Source organism: Anolis carolinensis, chromosome 5 (assembly GCF_035594765.1).
Source record: "Anolis carolinensis isolate JA03-04 chromosome 5, rAnoCar3.1.pri, whole genome shotgun sequence".
Lineage (NCBI taxonomy): Eukaryota > Metazoa > Chordata > Lepidosauria > Squamata > Dactyloidae > Anolis > Anolis carolinensis.
In genome coordinates this window covers 169278980-169298852 of record NC_085845.1, presented here as the reverse complement: position 1 = coordinate 169298852, position 19873 = coordinate 169278980, and the positions used below count along the sequence as shown (strand labels likewise).

Below are 19873 nucleotides of genomic sequence, written 5' to 3'. Positions count from 1 at the left end.
TACCTAAAGAATTTTTCTAATATTTTAAAATCACCTATTATCGACAAATTCAAATAATAGAATCCTTTTAATTGCCTTTCCTGTCATCCTTTACTTGGCCTATTATTTTTTATGTCTTAGGAATCTGCTCTTCAAGTAAAACAGAACACTAATGTTTCTGTACTTTACAGCTCTGTAAAAATTATGTATTTGCCTTTCCCATGCTCCATGTAGGAACTGCCAAAACAGTCAATTCCCAAAATAAATTGTGCTGCAATGTTCACAACAGCGTTCCAAATAATATAGACTTGAATAGTTAAAACTGCAAAAAAAGGAATAATAATCTTTTTTTCAACCATACATATATATTCATTATGCATATTTATAGCAAAGAAAAAATGACAAAAGTACATTATATATGCAATTTCTATGAGTCCATGAAGTGACTTCAGGATAAATATTTAGTAATTCAGTATTTATTTAAATGGAAATTTGGGTTTTCATTAAGAATCTCTAGCAAACAAATCAGCATTTGTATACATCCACTAATTTAAAAGTGAGAGTATGAAAGTCAACTGTATTTTATCAACTTCTCAATTTAAATCAAATAAAGTTCATCTCGGGTGGACAATTCCAAGATGTTGCACACTAAACATTTCAAAATGTTCCCCTTCAACTCTGGAAAGAATAAGCGGAAGTTGAGTTAAGTCTGTCTAAGTTTACAGAGTAGAGATGAAATTTAGTTTGGATATTAATTCATTAGACATCAGATATGTTGCAAGTCACCCAAATGGATATTGTAGTTAAAATAGTAAGGATCTACTAGTAATGAAACCCAATAATTCCAATTAGTTGTGAACGTGTACAACCGAATTAGGTCAAGTAATTTATCTCCGTAACAAACTTTAGGGTGCAATAATGTACAGAAACAACACGGCAACACAGAGATATGAAAAGATGCCCCCAGTTTCAAAATGATAATGTTGAATGGGAGACATCTCTTCTTAAGCTGAATTAGCCACCAGTGGAAAAACTCTGGGCAATATTGCTATTCAACAGTCAATAATGTCATGCAGTATTAAAGAGACTGCCTATTTATGTACAGTACAGTCGTACATAAATCCTATGTTGTATATAGGACAAAATTTAATTTAGTGTCCTATATACCACAGTGCTGTTACAGAAGATATGTTCTGCAAAGCCATCCACTGAATGACTATAATGCTTAAAGGCTTGCAACCTTATAATAGGACTGAATAAATGAACATTTCTAACAGAATCAGTATACCATTGGCAATGCTTCACAATTGCAAGAAAATTATCTTTAAAAATGTTACAACCCTGTTCTGGGATGAACCTCTTGAGGGGAAAAAAACTCTTACAGCAGATTTAAAATATATAAAGAGATGTGGTACTATGAAGGTTAGCTAAAGCCATTAGAACAGGATAAAGTTCTACATGATTTAAAACCAGTGAATGCAGTGAAGGGTATTTCAAAACAGTACCACAGATCAAACATAAAAGCAGTCATGTCAAAATCTAAAATGTTTCAGCAATAGATAAGAAAAAATAAACATACAGCAAAAAATTTGAACAGAAATGGGATTTATCCACTGCTGTAAGAATTGGAAAGTAATGCTCCAATTTCTATATGAATCTGGCATAGTAGTACTTTTTTGCTTTAAATTCATTTCAGTGTGATTACAAAATGTACCTTTTACCCATGTTTAAAACCACATTTTAGAAAAAATATTTTTCCAAACTCTACTTAAAACAATGAGAAATATTATGCTTTTCATCTGTGGCAAACTCAAAGAAATATCTCAGAAATTCTCATTTTTTTCTGAACACTACTGTATAGTTGTATTTCCAACCATACTCCCCTCTATTTGGTTTGGCCATGCCTTCCAGGAATAAGACTACTTTGTGCCACAACATAAAAATGTATGTTCTTCCTAATGCGGTTTGAATTATTTTAGAGAACTACTACAGCACTAGCCTCACAACAATTATTTTACCAACACAAACCGATTGTCTCAAAAATATATAGCTGGGCCTTCAGTTTCCCAGGGGCCAGAGGTGTAACCCCCCTGCAAGGGGAATGGAGCACCGTCGCTGGGGTCCACAAGTTGGGCTCCCCCAACTATGGTCCCAGGAGGAAGAAGAGGAAGAGCAGGCCCAGCACTTATCCTGCAAATCCTAGCTCCTCTTTTCTTCTTGTGAAAGAGAAAGAGGACACATGTGTCTGTTTCTCCAGTACCTCCCTTCCCTTGCCCAAGCAAAACAGTTCCATGCAGCATAAGTAGAAGACAGTGCAGGCCCAAGACTTGCTCACCACTGCAGCCATTTCATTTGTCCTGTGGAGCCAACCTCCTTTTCTTCTACTTGTATGTTTCCCCAGTACTTCTCCTCCCCTTGTCCAGATGAAACAGAAATAAAGGACACACAAGAAGAAAAGGAGTGGAGGGCTGTGTGGGGCGTATTCCTCACTCTTTTCCTGGTAAAACAGACACATGCAGCACATCTGGATCCCAAAGACTGGGGTTGCCCTGTAATCATTCTTGGAAGGCCCGGTCATCAGAAAGTAAGGGAAGATAAAGGATCGTCACCCTCACTACACTTCACTTTGTACTGTCTCCCCACACATCTTCTAGAAAAGGGTTGCCATGTAAATGATCACAGGGCAACGCCCTGATTCCCAAATGTAGGCATGGCAGTATAAACTCACAAATAATGAAAACTGCAAGTGAAAAACCTATGAAAGTGTGTGTATGTGCATGTGCGTGTGTGAGAGAGAGACACGGTAATCTTAGATAAATAAATGACCTCATTAATATCTAATATTTAATCACTTCCAGTTTCAGTATAAACACATCTGGTGGGCAGGCGGGCAAGCGATCGGAATGGCGAATTGGCAAGGTCAGGCAAGTGGGCAAGAAGATGGGTGGAGGGCAGGATGGTAAGCGGGTGGGCAAACAAGCAAGCGTGGAGGAGCAGGCAAGCTAGTGGACAGAGCAGCGGGTGAGGGGGTAAGCTGGTGAGCGAGTGAACGGGGAAGTGGACAAGCAAGTGGGTGGGGCGAGCAGGAAGCAAAAGGGGACCAACGGCAGATATACCAGGAGAGAGGGTACTGCGTGCCTGGAGAGAAAGCGCTGCATGCCCTTTGTAGGTTTGTCATGTTGTAGGTTTGTCAGCGCTGGTCTAGAAGAAGCTGATGAAAAGGTCCTCTGGGTGATATTGCTGGTCTGGTTTTGTCTGGTTGAAGTAAAATGTCCCTAGAAGACCTGTGTAGTGGGTGGATTATAAGGGAGAAGATGATCCCAGTACCTCCCCCTGACCCAAACCATGAAGGGCTTTAAAGGTGACAACCAACATTTTGTACTTTGTCCAGAAGCTAACTGGCAACCTGTGAAGTGGTTTTGTTATTGGTTTAATATGCTTATTCGACCAACACAAACCGATTGTCCTAGTTTGTCTCAAACTAGGTTACAGGTTATTCCTGTAACCAATCTGGATGCCATATTTTCAACTAATTGGAGTTTCTAAAGTTGATATAGTGGTAGCACTGCCAAAGTCCAACCTCAAGATTAGCACCACGTCCACTATCAAATAAAGTCTTGAAATATCAGCTCTTGCAGTATGAACAACTCTGCAAGAATTAAAATGCTCTTAAAGTTTTAACTACAGTCATTCAACATGATTGATCCACAAACTGTTTCTAGTGAATAACCAACCGCCCACAACACATTTAGGAACACAAGAAACTGCCTACTATTTCAGTATTGGAATGTTTTTCAGGATCTTATTTCCTAATCCCTATTTAGAGAGCCACAGTATTTCAGAATGGACTCTTATTCACGTATTTAAAAGATCTGATCTGTCTTGCTCAAGAAATGCAACAAACCACAGGGTATTCAGACTGTGATGGTATATAAAACATTTGTTCTACTCAGTTTGATTATTAGGCACTTTGTAGTATGACAAAATGATCTTACAACTAGTTCTTTGTTAAAACGTAGTCTGATTGGAAAAACTTTTACTAACAGAAACTTTTTCAATGAGTTTCTACTTTTCTCTTCTGCTTTTCATCCAAGGCAGTAGAGTCAAACTTGCAACTCTGCAGGTGTTTTGGCCATCAGCTCCCAGAATTTCTTCCCATTGTATAAGCTGGCTAGAGCTTCTGAAAATTAGGAGGTCAAAACATCTGGAGGGCTACAAGTTTGGCACCTCTGCTTCAAGGGACCCAAGGCAATTGATATGGTTTCTCCCCCTCCATTTTATTTGGAAAACAAACCAGTGAAACCGAAGAGGCTAAAAAAAAAAAAAAGAATAACCCAGAAATACCCAGTGAGCCTTATATCTGAATAAGGATTTGTCCCAGGTCTTCTGATTTGTCAAATTATACCATCTTGATTCTCATGTGTTCTCTTATCATTTTAAAAGTTATGATGGGAAAACCTATGCCTTCCTTTGGCAGAACAAACTTGGTTTACTTACAGAGTTCCAGAATGGCTTGGTTCAATGAGCCAACTTAATTAGTGAAAAATTCCACTTACTCAGGAGTTATACTACTGATCTGGGAAACTGTGCATACTGATGTCCTTACAGATAGGAAGACAGTGAAACCACTGTCCAAGAGAGCAAATAGAGGTCCCACTTCTAATTCTGTCCATTACTGCAGATACATTTTGAAAAATCTTTGCAATATGCTGAAGCAATGGATACAGTGGCACCTTCAAAAATTCAGTGATCTTTTCCATCCATGGTTGAATTATGTCAATTAGCATTTTCATTTTATACCAACCTTATGAATGTTGCATTTTAATTTTTGCAAGCTTTCATTAGTCTAAAAGTGTGCATTTGAAAACAGATAATCTGATGTCAAGAACGAACTCTTTAATTTCCCCTAAAAAAATATTTTTTGCCATATTTATATCCCACTCTTCTCACCCCGAAGGGGACTCAGAGTGGTGCACATAAAGGCACAATTCAATGCCATATACATGTATCCAGCAAATAAAACATATACATTGAAACAACCGCTAAAACATTTCAACACTTAAAATCAATTAAAATCACGTAATCTAATATCGTAGTCCAGGCCATTCCAGTTATCACTGCACCATTCCACATTCATATATTGCAATGTTAAAATATCCAAAAGCTTGGTCCCACATCGATGTTTTCATTTTTTCCCCTAAAGGTCAGGAAGGAGGGGGCAGATCAGATTAATTAGAAACAGTTAAGAAAAGCACAATTAGAGAAAAATGACCACAGCATAACAAAAGAAAAAAACACGACCCAAGTTGTCTTGTTTCTAAATTTTTAAACCATGGTTTATCACAAACAAGGGACATTAATCCCTAGGGTTCACACATTCCCACTGCCCTCTCCTGAACATGGGAAGTGACTTCAAAGCTTCTGCTTTTTTCCCCTTTATGTACGAACAGAGATCTGTGGTCTTTCTCTAATTAATATGACGCAATATCCATCTCCTGGTTTGATCTGAATGCAACCCCCCACCCCCCCCCCCCCAGGCAAGCTTGAAAGGTTTACTGTTCTTTCCAAATTGATGTAGATGTTAATCATATATTGGTTAGACACACTCACCTAAGTGCATGAAGAAGTGGACCAATGCTGTTCTTGATGAAGTGGCAAGAGGTCACAGCTATTCTTTTTATTTCTAAAACTAGTATTTTGGGCTGTAATTTATATATATAAGTCAAATATTAAAAACAACCCTAACAGTAACAAAAAATCATTATTACACAAGATGAGGAGGCATAAATGAGGAACATGTTTGAGGCGTCAGAATTTTTGGGGTGAATTAAAAGCAAGAATGTTGTGTCAGAAGTACACACGATGCTTGTTTTGTATGAACATGGCCATGTCTCCATATCTATGAATTCAACCATCCATAATTGTTTTCCAAAAAGCAAACTCTGGATTTTGCCATTTTATATAAGTGATACCATTTTACTATACCATTGTATATAAAGGGACATGAGCATCCGCAAATTTTGGTATCCATGGAGGGATCCTGGAACCAAACCACAGGAGATACACAAGGTAAGAAAGCAAGCAAGATCAGTAACATTCTATTTGCAGAAAGTAGGTAAAAGGTTTTCCCCTGACGTTAAGTCCAGTCATGTCTGACTCTGGGGGTTGGTGCTCATCTCCATTTCTAAGCCGAAGAGCTGGCGTTGTCCGTAGACACCTCCAAGGTCATGTGGCCAGCATGAGGGCATGGAGCGCCGTTACCTTCCCGCCAGAGCAGTACCTATTGATCTACTCACATTTGCATGTTTTCGAACTGCTAGGTTGGCAGGAGCTGGAGCTAACAGTGGCCGCTCACGCCGCTCCCGGGGCTCGAACCTGGGACCTTTCGGTCTCCAGCTCAGTGCTTTAACGCACTTCGCTACCGGGGCTCCTTGCAGAAAGTATGTTCTCTAAAAAATTGGGGTTTTGTTGGGATTGGGAAGAAGCCCTCTATTCCTTAGCATTACAGTTTAATAATTTTCTTAATCCACTTACAGTCCTTGAAGTATGTACATTTTGCAAATCTAAACTGATGTAGGGAAGAAAATTTGATCTACATTAAAAATTTGGCAGCTGTATTTCATACATTCCTAATTAGACTCTTATTTCAAATGTGTTCAGACAAAACAACATGAAATATTTTCCTTGTCACTGTTGCTACTTCTCTGCATTTGTTTTTTATGACAGTCTACTCTGGGTGGTATTGTACTTCAACAATTTGCACTGCAATACAACATTTAAAATCTACAAAGTTTTTCCAGAAATAAATAGTCTCACAATAAATAGCTCTTCCAGTACACCTGTGCAATTCAGCAAGACAAAGGAGCAAGAAGAGTAAGGTGAGAGAGCAAGGTTGTTTAGAAGAGTTTGGGTATGGAGTTTTGTGCAGTGAGAAAAGGTGAACTAGTTTTCTTCTAGCTGCCTAGGTTGAACAAGTGAGGAGAGGGAGAAAACTGTAGTCTTGGGACTGATAAAGGGGTTCAAAGGCAGGAGGAAGAAACACGAATCTCAGTGTGGCTGGAAGATTTCCCAGCCCTTGCCAGTGGGATTTTTTTTTCGTGTCAGGAGCAACTTGAGAAACTGCAAGTCGCTTCTGGTGTGAGAGAATTGGCCGTCTGCAAGGACATTGCCCAGGGGACGCCCGGATGTTTTTGATGTTTTTATCATCCTTGTGGGAGGCTTCTCTCATGTCCCCCATGGAGCTGGAGCTGATAGAGGGAGCTCATCCACACTCTCCCCGGGTGGGATTCGAACCTGGCAGCTTTCAGATCAGCAACCCAACCTTCAAGTCACAAGGCTTTAATCCACTACGCCACCGGGGGCTCCAGTTGCCAGTGGGATGAGCAACTGGAGACTGCTCTCTTCACATAGCAAGCTTGCTATACAGGACATAGTAGATCTGCCTGCAACACCTGGGAAGTCTGCTGGAAAAGATAAAAGCAAAAGAACACAGTTCTTATCTGTCAGTTTGCTCCTCTGAAGAGGAACTGTCACTGAATGTCAAACCAGCTTTCATCTTGGGATTAGCCATTGCTGTCTCTTCTGGTCCCACTGGGAACTATCTGCACATTTCTCTATACTGAAAAGGATAAGATATTATTTTATGGTTTCAACCTATTTAAAATGGATGGAAAGTTGAACAAAATTGTTAACTCTGTGGCCACTTCAGCTCTATTGGATCACATCACCCTAGTCTTCAATGATTCCCTATGGAACAGGATTTCCACATTGCCTCAGTTGGCTCATAAGCCCAAAAATACAATCCAAACAGATATCTAGAATCATAGAATCATAGAATAGTAGAGTTGGAAGAGACCTCAAGGGCCATCTAGTCCAACCCCCCGCTAAGAAGCAGGAAATCGCATTCAAAGCACCCCCGACAGATGGCCATCCAGCCTCTGCTTAAAAGCTTCCAAAGAAGGAGCCTCCACCACATTCCGGGGGAGAGAGTTCCACTGCCGAACAGCCCTCACAGTGAGGAAGTTCTTCCTGATGTTCAGGTGGAATCTCCTTTCCTGTAGTTTGAAGCCATTGTTCCGTGTCCTAGTCTGCAGGGCAGCAGAAAATAAGCTTGCTCCCTCCTCCCTATGACTTCCCCTCACATATTTGTACATGGCTATCATGTCTCCTCTCAGCCTTCTCTTCTGCAGGCTAAACATGCCCAGCTCTTTAAGCCTCTCCTCATAGGGCTTGTTCTCCAGACCCTTAATCATTTTAGTCGCCCTCCTCTGGACGCTTTCCAGCTTGTCAGCATCTCCCTTCATCTGCGGTGCCCAAAACTGGACACAGTATTCGAGGTGTGGTCTGACCAAGGCAGAATAGAGGGGGAGCATGACTTCCCTGGATCTAGACGTTATTCCCCTATTGATGCAGGCCAAAATCCCATTGGCTTTTTTAGCTGCCGCATCACATTGTAGGCTCATGTTTAACTTGTTGTCCACGAGGACTCCAAGATCTTTTTCGCACACACTGCTGTCAAGCCAGGCGTCCCCCATTCTTTATCTTTGATTTCCATTTTTTCTGCCGAAGTGAAGTATCTTGCATTTGACCCTGTTGAACTTCATTTTGTTAGTTTCGGCCCATCTCTCTAGTCTGTATGTAATTCAGACGCTGTAGCTGTTAAAGAATTGTGCCACTTCACTATTTTCTACATTGCCTTATGTACATGAGAGTTGTAGTTCAAAATATATAAATGGACAATTAACCACATATCCTTGTTCTTTTATAGACATTCTCGAATCCTTTTTCCAACCAAGTGAGAAGTCTTCTACACAATTTGTAAACAATAAATATACTAAACATTTAACAATTTAGTATGGCACTAACTACCATTTCACTTTAAAATAATCTTGTTGAAATTAGTCTTTATGTTCACAACTAGATTTTTAAAATTTTGAATTGGTCAAACCTATCTTTATTGGGCAGTGCTTTAGTTTTTGACAGAATAGGTTAAGAAAGTTACAGCTTATCAGGCAACTAAGAAAGTCAATAAAGTAATAATTTTATTTAGCTCTTTATGATGTAGTATCAAATTATTCCAACATTCTCCCTCACTTTTGATATTCAAAAAATGTCTTTGTTAAAAAGAGAATATTTCCCTATCTGATGCCCTCCAGATGGGCCACACTGCTATTCCCATCATAACTAAGCATTAAGCATCAAGTTGATGTATGAGGCAAGTAAATGAGTGAAAGCAAGAATTTAGACTTTTTGCTATAAACTCATTCAGGTTTAAGAGTGCAATAGAGAAAATGTTGAAGAATTACTCTATGATCATTGTATGTTTCTATGTTCAGTGTAGCTTATGGTTAGTGTGGATAGTTACAGTAGAGTCTCACTTATCCAACACTCGCTTATCCAACGTTCTGGATTATCCAACGCATTTTTGTAGTCAATGTTTTCAATGCATTGCGATATTTTGGTGCTAAATTCGTAAATACAGCAATTACTACATAGCATTAATGTGTAATGAACTACCTTTTCTGTCAAATTTGTTGCATAACATGATGTTTTGGTGCTTAATTTGTAAAATCATAACCTATTTTGATATTTAATAGGCTTTTTCTTAATCTCTCCTTATTATCCAACATATTCGCTTATCCAACGTTCTGCCGGCCCGTTTATGTTGGATAAGTGAGACTCTACTGTATTTACAATTCCACCATTGTGGGAATAACTAATGAAATAAAGACACAATAATGCTCCTTTAGAAAACACACCTCCAGTACAAAATCTGTAACATACTAAGCATAATTTTAAATAATATTCTGTATATGTAAAAAAGCTCCTCAAGACTTTCTTAAACTGTGTCAACTATAAAATTACAAAATCTCTCTGACAAAGGAAATTCTTATATATGGAAAACCTGGGAGAAGATGGAAAAAATTGACTTGATAGTTTAACAAAATAGAGAAAACTTCAAATGTCAATTCACATATCACATTAATTAGTAATCACACTGTAGAAAGTTCATAATTTTAAATACTTTGCCAAAGAAAGCCCTATTTCAATTCAACAGTTCTAGGAAACATCAGCTAAAGATCTGTCTCTAAACCAGCAGTACTAGAGAGCTGTTGACAGAGTTAAACATAATAAGCTAGGTGAACAGATAGGTATTGGTCCATCTCATGTAACCTTGTTTAAGTGTAGAGGTAAGTTCTTAGACAGAAATAAGAATATTCACCTTTTAAATAGATAGTATAATTTCTACTTTTTGCCTTAGAAAATTAGGCATCTAAAATGCAAAGTGGAAATTATTATCCAGATAACAATTATTTTTTGTTCATGTCAAGTCATGAAATAATACTATCTTTACCATTAAAATTTAAACAATTTCATGAGCTACAAAGCCCATCATTAATGGCTACTGTCAAGGGGAGTTCAAGACCACAGAAGTGGAATACTAATGTAATTATGAAGATGTATCATGTTGGCCGTTGCAAATGTTGTTGGCCTACAACTCCCAGCAAACTCTAATCAACAGTCATTGGTGAGCTGATTCTATCATGATACAACTCACTTCAAAAGAAAACGACAAACATAGAGGGTTCAAAAATTAACTAATATACACAGAAATTGATTTTTGCCTCCTCCCATTTTCATCAGTTTTTACGAGATCTTTGAAACTACAGAAAACAAAATTGAAATTAAGTGTTGCAAACTGCTAAGGAAGACCAGCTTTGTTTGCCATATCTATCTGTAACATTTGCTCAAGAAAGCAAAAGTGCACAGATTTTAGGAATGTCCTTAATACGTGGAGGAGGGAGTGCTATATGTACACATCTATAAAAAGATCAACCTGCTACTTATTTAGCATTTACAAACATAAAATGCTGTAATGTTTAGAACATAAGGGTCTACGTTGTAGATGAAAATAGTATGGCATCCCAGGATACCATCATTAAATAAAAATATAGTATCAGAGGAGACAGGACTAACCTATGCACAAGGTTTCAGAAACAATATTTATGCCTTCCTTATTTGATATGAATCTTTAGTGTACATTATTCCCAAACAATTCACACCAAAATGAGCTGCCTTTTTAGAAGCTATGAATGTGGCAGCAGATCATCAGAAACACAAACTATCTTCATCCAACAACTGGATACAAGGCATATGTAGCCACAATGAAAAAAAAATATGTCACTGGAGTAATCAAGTGTCACTGATGACCTGTAGTTTTAAGAAGAGCCAATGCCAGTTCTATGAAACTAAGATAGTTTGGAAAGTTGGAAAGGGATGCAGATCTCACATGTATAGTTTTGTCAAGAAACTCTAAATGGCACAGTACACAGTTTCTCCCCCCAGTATCCCAGTGATGTAATTAAGGCTGAAAGATGGTGAGGAAAGGTTAGTGACCAAGTCAGCTTCATAGATAGGCAGGATTTGAACTCAGGTACTCCTAATTTATTTTCAGTTCTACTAGACTGATTCATTTTAGGTTTACTACCTACAATAGGAGCACCAAATACTAAATTTTCTTTGCATATTTTGCTTTTTACAAAACATGACATAATGTAGTAGAAACACAGAAATTGATAGAGGGGGCTTAGCCCTCCCGGATTATAGATACTATTATGAAGCAGCAGGCTTTAGTTGGTTAGAGGAATGGATTAGATTAGAGGACCGCGTTTTATTTATCTTGGAGAGCTATAACTTAAGATTTCGATTGCATGCTTACAAATCCATTATTAAACTAAGACCCAAGACTTCAAGCTTTAACTCTGTCTACTATTTGTGGAATAATTACCATTTTTCAAAGAAACATCTATGGTAATTAAGTAACCGATCCCATCTAATTTGGAAGCTAAGCAGGGTCAGTCCTGATTAGTTCTTGAGTGGTTGATGCCAATAAATACTAGATGCTGTAGACCAGGGCTGTAGCCAGAGGGGGGGAAGTTAGTTCAACCCACCCCTCCAAAACCTGTATTACTCATAAATTTTAACTGGTTACCCAATTTATGAGAAAACCAGGGGTTTTTTAACGTGATACTTTTCGGAGGGGGGAGGTTTGAAATTTTAACACCCCCCCCCCCCACACACACACACACACGGCCCTGCTGTGAACTGTATATTTCAGAATGAGCAGAATCACCTCTTAAGGATTCCTTACCCTAGAAAACTCTACGACTTTTGCCATAGGTTGTCAGGCAACTTGAAGGTAAACACACATATACTTTTTAAAAACTTTTCTAATGTAGTGGGTTCTCAGTATCTGTTGGGGTTCCGCGCTCTCCTGTGGATATCAAAATCCATGGATGTTCAAGTGGTATTATATATAATGGTGGAATAAAATGGCATTCTATATAGAAAATGGAAAATTTGACCTTTGTTTTCTAGAATATTTCAATGTGGATACAAAATCTACGGATAAGGAAATCCAACAATATATGGTGACATTACCATCAGATATGTCTTATAATGAGTGGCCTATCACAAAGGAAAAATAGGAATGCCTTCATATGGCTTTGGCTGACTTTCATTATGAAATCAGACAAACATATCTTTCCCCTGATGTTAAGTCTACTCGTGTCTGACTCTGGGGTTTAGTGTTTATCTGCATCTCCAAGCCGAAGAGCCGGCACTGTCCGTAGACACCTCCAAGGTCATGTGGCTAGCATGACTGTATGGAGCACCGTTACCTTCCCACCCGGAGCGGTACCTATTGATCTACTCACACTTGCATGTTTTCGAACTGCTAGGTTGGCAGAAGCTGGGGCTAAAAGAGGGAGCTCGCCCCACTCACCGGATTTGCAGCTCAGCAGTTTAACCCGCTGTGCCAACATCTACAATAAAGATATGAAGCATTTAATATTGTAAAACCAACAAGAATTTCACAATGTATAATTTCTGTGACACCAATGTAGAGTGTTCTTTTATCATTACTATTCTCCAAGCTTTAAGACATGTAATGTAAAAGAACGTTACCCGCACACTTAAACTGAAATGTTTTGCTTGTTAACAATATGACAAAGCAGACAATTCAAGCTTACTCATAGTAGATTAAAAAGACAGCAGAATTTGAAATCAACAAATTGTCTTAAGAATACATAGTAAATCACATGAAACATTTTGCTTCAAAAAATGAAGTGCAAGTTCCTATGTACCACAGTAGGCTCTACATACAAATGTACATCAGATCAAATGGATTCTAGCTGTCTGTGCACATGAATTCAATCATCAGCTGTTTAAGAACCTCACTTCACTTGGGGTACACCTACGCTGTAGAAGTAATGTGGCTTGATGCCATTTTAGCTGCCATGGTTCAATGCTGTAGAATTATGAGAATTGTTGTTTGATGGGGCACCAGCACTCTTTGACAAAGAAAGCTAAAACCCTTGGAAAACAACAACTCCCATGATTCCGCAGAATTTAGCCATGACAATTAAAGTGACGTGTTGTTGAAGGCTTTCATGGCCAGACTCACTGGGTTGCTATGAGTTGTGTTGTTGGTTATGGTGGCTCAGAAGCTACTGAAATCCACAAGCACGTGGACAATTTCAACAGAAAAGAGGAAACCATGAAAATGAACAAAATCTGGTTACCAGTATTTTAAAAAACTCTAAAATCAGGACAGTAAATAAAGAACAATACTGGCCCTTCCATACAACCATGTAACCCAGAATATCAAGGCAGGAAATCAAACAATATCTGCTTTGAACTGGAATATATGGCAGTATGGACTCAGTTATCCCAGTTCAAAGCAGATATTGTGGGATTTTCTGCCTTGATATTCTGGGTTATATGACCGTGTGGAACGGCCCTGAAACATGGCCATACAGCCCGGAAAATTCAGAGAAACCCAATTAAAGTGATATACCATTGCATCCATTCTACAGTGGACATTCATCCATAGAGAAAAGCTGGTATGCCATCAAAAATTGCACCCAGGCCTTCCTATCAAGTAATCTCCAGTACCTTCGACTAGAGAAAAGCAGGATCCTCAGAAGCAAAAGTACAAGGTTTTGAAGAACCAGCGATTATTCCACCTCTTTTCTCCCTCCCTTTCTTTAACCTCTTTGATTCGCTTCTCTTGTGTCAAATGTACCTAAATTGAAAGGCGGATGTCTTTGCAAAGCCTCCCAGAATTTCAAAGGCTGATCCGATTAGCCAACATATTTGGCCCAAATATAGCGACTCCCCACTATTCCGATCCACCCTGAGTATTCCCTCCCCCTTGGAAACAGAAATGTTTATCATAAGCTTCCACGACTGGTAGCAAGCCTGAAGAAGAGGGGTGGGGGTAGGATGCTGGGGGCCTCGTCCTCCTCCTCCTCCCCGCGCCCCGCCCCGCCCACCGAGGCCTGCGCTACGGCTTCCAAGGGAGGGAAGGAGGGAGGGCATTACCGAAACCGCGCTCTCCTCCCCGCCCCCGCCCTAGAAGGGGAGCGCGGAGCGGGTGGGGCCTCTCAGGAGCGCGAGGGGCGCCGGGGACCCGCTTCGGGCCGAGGGCGGCTCCGCGGAAGAGGTTCCGAGGCTTCTCTCTCCATTCTCCTCTTTTCCTCTCCTCTCGCTCTTTCTCACACACACAGGAAATAACACGGGGTCAGCTGACAGGCCCTAGCCAATGGGGTTGCATCTGGGCAGCGCGCGCAAAAGGGAGGAGCAAGAGGCGACCCCGTCGGGCAGGGTGGGAAGGGGGCACGCGCTTGCGTACCGGCGCTGCCTGCCTGCCTGCGCGCTCACGCTCCCCGGCGCGCGCGCGCCTCCTTTCCTCGCCACCACGCGCTCCTTTTAAAGAGACAGCGCCAAAGGAGAGCTGCGCGGACACTCAGCAAAAATATGCGGTTTTTATGGACAAACCACCCAGGAGCGCATGCAAGTCACTATAAAACCCTATCTGGCATTTTAAGACTGTACCTCTCCCCCCCGAAAAGCGTTTTGCAAATAAAATGACTATATTGCCACCCTCAAAAACCATGGGTGCATCTACATTGCAGGTTTAATGCAATTTTAAACCGCATTAACTGCCATGGCTCAATGCTGTGAACTCCTAGGAGTTTTAGTTTGGTGAGGCATCAACACTCTTTGACAATGAAAAATACCTTGTAAAACTGCAATGTCCGATTCCATAGCTTTGAGCCATGACAGTTAAAATGGTGTCATATAATCATACTTGGAAGAGACCTCTTGGGCCATCCATTCCAACCCCCTGCCAAGAAGCAGGGACCTCCAAAGAAAGAGCCCCCACCACACTCAGGGGCAGAGTTCCACTGCTGAACAGCTCTCTTCCTCACTGTAAGTTCTTCCTAATATTCAGGTGGAATCTCCTTTCCTGTAGTTTGAAGCCATTGTTCCGCATCCTAGTCTCCAGGGCAGCAGAAAAAAAGTTTTCTCCCTCCTCCCTATGACTTCCCCTCATATATTTATACATTATCATGTCTCCTCTCAGCCTTCTCTTCTGCAGGCTGAACATGCTCAGCACTTTAAGCCGCTCCTCAGAGGGCTTGTTCTCCAGATCCTTGATCATTTTAGTCACCCTCCTCTGGACACATTCCAAGGCAAAATCAGCGGTAGTGCGACTTCCCTGGATCTAGTCCTATTTATGCAGGCCAAAATCCCATTGGCTTTTTTAGCCCTCAGCAGTGTAGATGCATCCTGTGTTTCTTCTGTTCAAAGGAAAGACTACAGCCGGAACTTTGCTGGATTAGCCACTACTCGCTTCCTGAAGTGTGACAACTCTCAAATCTCAGAGCTGTAAAGAAGGCAAGAGCTACTAGTATTTCTGCTATAATCTATAAAGCATAGGCTTATTTTCTTCTGAAATTCTTACTACAATATATGTTTGCAATACAATTCTTAGTGTCTCTTCCTCTCCTGAACCCAGCTTGAACATTTGGCATTGTTCAATCCCTATATCGTACCAGTTATTGTTGTTACATTTTGAAAATCACCTTGCAATGGTACTGTGCTTATTGCATTCCCAGGTGTTCCCTTTCTTAGGAATTGGAATGTATATTTAGTGTATCGGATTCCCATTAGGGCTTACCCTATTGAGAAGCCATTAAAAGGTAGCGAAATCTTGAGTCCAGGCTCCTTCAAAAAATTAAACTTTTCTTCCAGTTAGTGTACTGCTGTTGCTTAAATCTGCTCCTGCCCAGGCAATGGTGAAAGTCAAGCAAGCAGGTTTAGGCTAGGAAAAGACAATCTCAAAAGAAGTTAATTGTACTGGGAAACACCAAGGCATAAATAAATGCACACAGTTCTGCAGACATTGTCTTATTATCTGGAAATACTCCCCCCCCCCCCCCAATATAGATAAGCTGCCTTGTTCAACATTATCAGCTCCGCATGGATGAGAAAATCTGAATTATCATTTTCCAGTGCAGATCTCCCATCACTAATATTTCTATAGCCATTGACAAGACTTTACCTCTACATAGTTTGTGGCCACCTCTTCATATTTTATCATCACTAAAATTGTGTTAAATAATACTTTAAACTTTACATTTAGCTGCCTAATCCCCTTGCTGCATGTGAAGTATAACCATATTCTTCACAGGCAACTAGAATGTGCTGTTGGTTATGGTTGCTCTGAAGCAGGTCTTACCAACTTCAATAGGGCTTCTTTCCAATGTGGGTAACTGCCCAAATATAGACGCCTCTTTTTTCAATAGAAGTAGTTGGGAGATCACAAGATTTGGTTTGAACAACAGGAAAAGCTACCAAGAGCTGGACTCAGAAGCATTTTTACAGAGCAAGTGAGTTTTTTTCCCCCAACCAAAATTTATAGCTTGTTGGCAAGAATTGCCCCCAGCACAGCAGAAGAGGCCAACAAGTCAATAAATCTCCATTATCTGAATCATTAGAAGCATCCCTAGTTGGTAATATACAAAAATGTAATTATTGTGAATACTTAATCCTTGCACGTTTTCTTTAAGAGTGCTCAGGTATATTACATTTCATGGGAATTTTTGTGTATGTTCTTTATGTTTCACATTTTAGAAGATATTTTAAACCATCACTAGAAGCAAATTATGGTGGCTATCATGAAAACCATATTAGTATAGAGAACTGTTTTCCAACCCAATGTCTCAAGGTGCACTAGTTTACACTGTGCTTACTAGAATTGAGAATTTGTAACACAAAACATCTGGAATGTCCAACTTTAATGACAGTAGGTTTAGAATAATCCTCTAAAGGAAAAAAGAGCAACAGAAATAACATTTTCCCATTTCATTAGAAAATTAAACAAGAATTTTTCACTATGCTTTTGCAATTATATTAATAGAAACCAAAAATTACAATATTTATCTTTATTTCTAGCAGGAAGGCTTACTGAACAATTATAACATATTCCAGAAGTTTTTTTCTGTACAAGTCCAATAACACAGAGCATTTTAACAAGCCCTAGAATGTCACTACAAGGATCCAGGCAGGCAGAATGTCTTTTGCAAGCCACTTACCATTTTCTTAGCATATTACTTCATTAAAAGTTCACATCCTAATTTTTAAACAGCTTCAACAGAAACTTCAAAATTTCAAATCTATTTTTAAAGTACCACTCTTTTAAAAGGAATTTGAGTTTTTACGGACTCTTAGCTGGTGAGCAATCACTATTCTCACTGTGCCAGAGTTGAAGAGCACCACAAGAATAATATATATATGTCCTAGTTATTAAGAGTGACATTGTATGTTATTTCACCAATGCAGTTTAATAATACTTGCAATAGGTCAATGAAGCCAATCTAATGCTCAAAGTAAGGCCAACCTAACTCAAACACAGCATTGCTGTATTGTTTTCACGAAAGAGAAATTCTCATTCTCATAACTTTTTCAACTGTATAATAAAAATTAACATTAAATCTTCTTAAATTACTAGCAACTGCTTGCTAGAAAACTAAAAAGAAAAAACAATTACTGGTATATCAGTTTTTAATTCACAGAGATACCCTGCCACATTATCTATACTCAAACAACACTGCCTTTATTTCCTCATTGCTTTCTTGTCGTTTTATTACAAATACAAAGATGGTGTGATCCTCCAGTTAAAGTGTTTTAAAGTTCGTGATGAGGTATCACATCCAACATATTCACTTCCACTTCTTTCTTCCAATACAATCTCTCTGAATGAAACCAGCTGGGGACCTTTCTGTGCTCTAAAGTAGAATCTAACCCTTTCACATAACTCAGATTGTCATTATATATGGTAACAGCAATGTGTCATGAAATTACTCTAATGTGAGTTACAAATTCAGACACTGTCAATAAGAATAAAAAAATACAATTTTGCTGATTTAAACCAGTATCATATGGCATATACAATGTTAAACCTTTTCAAATGAGGTTTAAGGCAGTGGTTTTTAGATGCAAGTAAAGGTTTCATCTGTCTACAACCTAAACACAGTCTGACAAGGAGACTTTATACTATTTCTGTTACATATCAAGATATCCAGTGCTGGTAGTCTATTCCATAGAGGTTTTCTTTTTTAAATTTCTGAACCATCACATTCAGATGAATGAGCTCTCCTTGCTTGTTTGGGTTCAGCTTAGAAGTGCATAATATGGAACTTAGTTGAAGTAGACATTTCACTTGCAAAATTTGAAGGGTATTACATAGAGCAGAACTGCAAACACTAGATAAGGAATTGCCAACTTTTGAGCCACAGTCAGTGGTAGCCTTTTTTACCATTTGGGCTATAGTGGTTGACATAGTTGACTATTTTGGAGTGGCGGGCATGATACAATTTGGCTATAACCTATATCGATTCATCTCATATGCAAGCCATAATGTCTAGCCATTTTGAAGTTACTGGACTTACCCCCTTTTCCTTGCTTTTTGTACCACTAAGTTGAATGAACAGTTTCAAAGAACTTGAAAGCTTTCACCTTTGTATGCCATTGTGGTTGGTCCTAATACATGTATTACTCTACTCTGGAGCAAAGCTTTTTTTTTTTAACAAAGCAATTAGTAGCTCATCTTGTCTTTACATGAAAAGCATTGCCTGCTGATGTCTTCCTGCCAAATGAAAAGGGACACTTTAGGCCTGGCTTTATGTTAATTTGTGGTCAACTAAATATTCATTTAGAAGGTATGATCTGGTGTGGGGGTTTAATTCATAGTCACTGGGTCACATGTCAAATACAAGAAAATAAATGTGGGTGAGAAAAAAAGAATAACAGTTACACCAGTCTAACAAATACATTTTGCATGAGCTAAGAATCCCAAGCCAGAGTTACTACTCAAGATATTCTTAGAAGGGAAGCAGGAGAGTGGGAAAATGTGTGTATCTTTAAGGCTGGGTCTAGACAGCTGAATTAGCAGAATTGAGTTTACAATGGAGAACCACATGAAGATGAATCAGTAGCACACGGCTGCTACAGAAAAGGGCAATGTCATGTTTGCATTAGCAGTGCTTTCACAACAAAGGGCATTTTCACACATGACACTGAAGCTGCAATCTTCAGCATACTCTCTTGGGAACTGGTTCTGTTGAATTATTGTATATTACTCCTGCATAGCTATGTGAAGTAATGTTATGTTAAAGTACTGTTTGTTTGTTTAATGTAGAGAGTTATTTTTCAATTAAAAGTATTCTGGTCAATATAACCTTGATGTTCGCATTATTGATACATGAAGCTACTAAAACAACTATACACTATTCCCCAAGTACTAAGGCTTGATTTGTTGTATTACATTTAACACTGTAATTTAACTCTGAGAAAGAAATGGAAAGTATTCTGAGGAGTTATAACTATCTTAAAGGCACAGGAAAGGCGGTGTTTCTTTTCTCGGAGGAACAAAAAAGAGGGATGTGTGATGTTGATCATATCCATGGTTAATTTAAAAAAATATTTTGCAGAAAGGTGTTAAGCAGCATTTTTTCAATGAAATATATCATGGATAGATAATACG

The 19873-nt window shown here is 39.1% G+C and overlaps 1 protein-coding gene across 6 annotated transcripts in view; it reads right to left on the bottom strand.

Moving 5' to 3' along the window:
* The window catches only part of tcf20 (transcription factor 20), a 237147-nt gene that overhangs the window by 49013 nt on the left and 168261 nt on the right, over window positions 1–19873 (bottom strand). Inside the window, exon 1 of one of the 6 annotated variants that reach the window (XM_008110775.3) lies at window positions 14365–16238. The exons of 3 other annotated variants lie outside the window; for them this stretch is intronic. The gene's annotated coding sequence lies outside the window, so the exon portion shown is untranslated. Of the gene's footprint in view, window positions 1–14364; window positions 16239–19873 lie in introns of those variants that run through there. 2 more of the 6 variants (XM_008110776.3, XM_003221007.4) reach the window with 2 other exon arrangements.